Source organism: Fundulus heteroclitus, chromosome 5 (genome assembly GCF_011125445.2).
Source record: "Fundulus heteroclitus isolate FHET01 chromosome 5, MU-UCD_Fhet_4.1, whole genome shotgun sequence".
In the NCBI taxonomy this organism is placed as follows: Eukaryota; Metazoa; Chordata; class Actinopteri; order Cyprinodontiformes; family Fundulidae; genus Fundulus; species Fundulus heteroclitus.
This window is the reverse complement of record NC_046365.1, coordinates 39,351,098-39,355,436: the sequence shown is the minus strand read 5'-3', so window position 1 is coordinate 39,355,436 and position 4,339 is coordinate 39,351,098.

Below are 4,339 nucleotides of genomic sequence, written 5' to 3'. Positions count from 1 at the left end.
AATATTTTAATTAAAGATAGAGGCAGGAATAAACAATTAGAAAAGTATCGCTCTGTTTCAGGCTGACATCTCCTGGGTGTGTGCCTGCATTCGCCCCTCAGCTTCAGGCCTGCAACCACCTGTAGAGCTGCAGCCACTGAATGGTTGAAGTTAAGTGTTCAAATTCAAATGTCTAATTTGTTTGTCTTTGTTTTGAGAGAGCTGTTTCTCGCCGGCAAAGCCAGAAGTCCTACAGGTGGAAAACAAAGTGAAGGGCCCTTCATTTGCCTCCGCTGCAACCTCTTCCAGCCTCCGGCCGTCATTTGCTTCGTTACACTGCTTTGTGGCTGCAAGGTGGAGGCCTCTCACGGCTGCACCAGTGCATGGTTGCACGCTCCTCCATCCTGCAGGACCCAGAGTATAATCAGTGAGTCAAAAACCAAGTACAGATTGACATATTTAAATTTGAGGTTTCAAAATGGACAAAGAAAATAACATTTAAGGTGTTGAATGATGCCGTACTACAACACAAATTAAACCTTAAACTGTTTGAGTCACCGAAGCGCATCTGTACATTAAAAGGATTGTTGATAAGAAATGCTGGCGGTGGAATCGGCTTCCAGCAGCACCAGGTATGTCTCTAAGCCACCGCACCCCCGCAAACAGAGAGATAAAACAGCTCATGAACAAACATCGGCTGTAACACGGCCAAATCAAGACCGCAGCTTTAAGCCGGGGCTCCAGTAACAACAGCTACCTGAGAAATTACTCACTGCTGATTGTTCATCACCGCCGAGCATAAGAAGCAGTCTTAGGCGAAGGGTGAGGTCCGATGCAAACTGAAATACCTGTCCATCACACCTGTCAGGGGCTGAGCTCAAGCACTAAATCTTGGTGTTGTGAAATTTTTATTATCCCATGCTGATGTGCATCATCAGCATTTTTAACACTCATTGGTTATAAAACTGGGCTACCATGTCTAATACATATCAGACATGTTCGTTTTAATTATTGTTTATTTAATAGTAGCCACATCTGATTATAAGAGACCAGAATTGAAAGCTGGTTGGAAAAAATAATCATTATAAAGAATAACAATTCATATAAAATAGATCCTAATATCTGAGTGAAGCAGGTTTACAAAGGATGTAAATGTGACACGCAACAAAATAAATATATGAGGCAAAAACATCCATTTCTCTAAATATTTTGTTGTTAGCTAATGTTTTTATAATTAAAAAAAATATGTATTTGAAGGGTATTCTACATCTTTAGCATTGATGCCAGTAAATATGAGGGCACTTAATATGGATTAAAACAGAGAAGGACCAACAACTCAACCTTGTGGAACTCCTGGTGCCAAAGTTTTATATCACTGAAGATGAACTTTGGGGGAGAAAACTTGTTACTTTTTGCTTTTGTAGACGAGTAGAAGTCAGACATTTTTTAATAAACATTTGTGCACATGTTTGACATTTTCTAAAAAAAATAGAGCAAATTACAACTGAGTTTGACTCCAGGTCGATGAACATCATCTGAAAATCTGTTCAGGTTAGACTGAATTCACATCAATGTAGCAAAGGCCTAAAATTATTTTAAAATGTCGTAAAAGCTGTGAGTTTTTACATTTTCACTATTACGAAACACACTTAGGGATGAAATGTAGTTACAGATTTCAAATCAAACAGTGGGAAATTTAGGTTTAAAAGTAATATTTAAATTTTAGCAACATGTTCAATTTGGCTCTAAGTAATATATTAATGTTTCGGAGCAGTACAAGAAGAGAATCTGTGGAGGGAGCTAAAGATTAGGGTCATGGCAGGGAGGCCTTCCAACCTCAAAGACTTGGAGCTCATCACCAAAGATAACCATCAAAGTACCAGTAAACATGAAAAACATTGTTCTGCAACTGCAAGAGTGTGATTATAGTAAAGCCATTTAAATGTCTTTTCAATTTGATTACTGCGACGGGGATTAATGATGAATGATGTGCCTTTTTTCTTTTTTGGTTAAATGTAAAAAATTAAATAAAAGGGATGTTTTTTATTGTCTTTCTATATGTTTTTATTATTTTGAGAGATATTAACCTCATTTCCTCTCAGAAACAAACTTCTAAATCAGCCTCATGTCTGGATTCTACTGGGTTTCCTTAGATAAGAAACTTTTTGACCAATCTGTATAATCTGATTGAATTTGACTTTGGACAGTGCCTTAAAACAACATGTATCATGAATTGGCGCTATATAAATAAAACTGAACTGAATAATTTTGGGCGTAGCTGTATTTTTATAGCATAACGTTCTGGGTTAGAGTAGCGTGGTGAACGTTAACGCCTTGGATTCTACCTTTCACACATGTTCATCTTATCCCACAAATCTCCTTCAAAAGGCCTTTAAATTAGTCACGACCTTTTATACCTCTCCAAAACATTATTATAGCCTTGAAATAAATAGAATAATTCCTCCTAAACCTTCCCCCAAAGTCATTACAGAGTGTTAAAACATTTTCCCTAACTTCCTGAGAGACCTTTCAAATAAGGTTAGATTTTTAATCAGCTTAGATCTTATTTCGAATATTCATTCTTGTATCCATAAAACAGAAATTGTCATGTACTTGGTTTTCCTATTTATTTGTTTTTTGTTTCTTTTTACTCAATGAAAGTGTTACAAAATATCTATTAGTTTGAAATCTAATAAATATAATTTTAAGTTACATTATCAGTTCCTGTTGGTTTTCCCCTCATACAATCCTTATTTTCTATGTATTTATTGAAGCTGAATAAACCTTAATGTGAGAAATATGTTGAATGTCCCCTGATTCTTTAATGGACGATTTTTTTAAACTACTTCATTTGGGTATATTTTAATACAGTTCATTTGCACATAATATGGTTTTAAAAAGCAAATCAACTGCCATAGTAACATGCTTTAGGCATTATAAGGATTGAATCAAAGACTTAAATGAATCTCAACAAATCCCTGATACGATTTTTATAAAACAATTTGATTAAACTGGGATTATTTAACTTAAATAAGGAGATTTTAAGGACTTTCTAATGCGTCTTTGTTTCCTTTGACCTGTTTCCCAATCAGCACAAACAGTGCATTCAAACCGGCTTTTAAATCCTTGCATTAACCCTAAAAAGCTCCTTTTTTCATCACATACCGCACCTCAGCCTCCGTATAGCTGCAGCGGAGGATAGCCACATCCGCAGCTCTTCCTGCGGGACTAAACCTTTCATCGGGCTGCTTGTCTGAGCAAAAACCTGCGCGCTGTTCCCACTCAGCATGGCTGCAGTTTAACCCGGCCTGGTGCTGAGCAGTGGGAGTGAGCTCCTGGGCTTCACTCTGTTTGCTTTAGAGATTAAGGCGGTGAACTCCACACCACCAGAGTTTCACCATTGTTTCCAGGTTTAAATCTACTAATTTATAAAGAGGAAAAGATCATTTAAGACGACTGATGTTTAAAACGCATTAGAAAAATATCTGAACCAACTCCCAAAGATGATTTCCATGCAAAGCAGCGTTTTTTTTTTCCTCCCTCCCTCTTCTTTCAGGCTGCGTCGAGGCTTTATGATGATGGTCTGTATTTTGCATGCTTAAATCACTGGAGGGATTTGTCTGCAGAGCATTTACATCTCTTAACACAGCTGGCTTGTCCAACCACTGGCGCAAAACAAACAAGGAAGCGCGATAGGAAAACAACTCATAGGTTAAGTTACCACTAAAGAGGTGTTTTAGAGTTAAACGTCCAAACAACGTGGACCATTTTAGACATTTCTAAATCAACTGAGGTCGGCTTTGAAAAGAACATTTGAATATAAAGAGGAAACAATATTTGCTTTAGACAGTTTGGGATAATTTAACGTAAAAACTGACAGGATAACTGGTGATTTGCAGGTATAAATAAAAAAAAAAAGGGTGGCAAAAGCTAAACAGTAAAGAATTTATAAGCTTACAACGTTTGTGAATGGATATAATCAGAGGTAGGAAGAGTGGACCGAAAGTGTGCTCATGATTAGCAGTCATTTTATAGATCTTAACTCAAGTAGAAGTGAAAAATAATAAAAACACAAATAAATAAAAATTATCCAACCAGACAGAAAAAAAATATTCATGCGCGAATTCTGTTATTTTTTTAGGATTTAAGTAGAGAATTAGTAAAAATAATATGTAACATAAGGCAGAAAAAAATATTTCTGAAACTAACTTCTTCACAACAAAGTTTCTCAATCAATCAAACTTTATTTTGAGTACTTTGTCATGCAATCAGGTCTAAAGCCAATACTTAGGATTTTTACGTCAGAACAGTGCAAAAATACTTCCAGTGACAATATTCACCTGAACTCCAGGTGTCACAG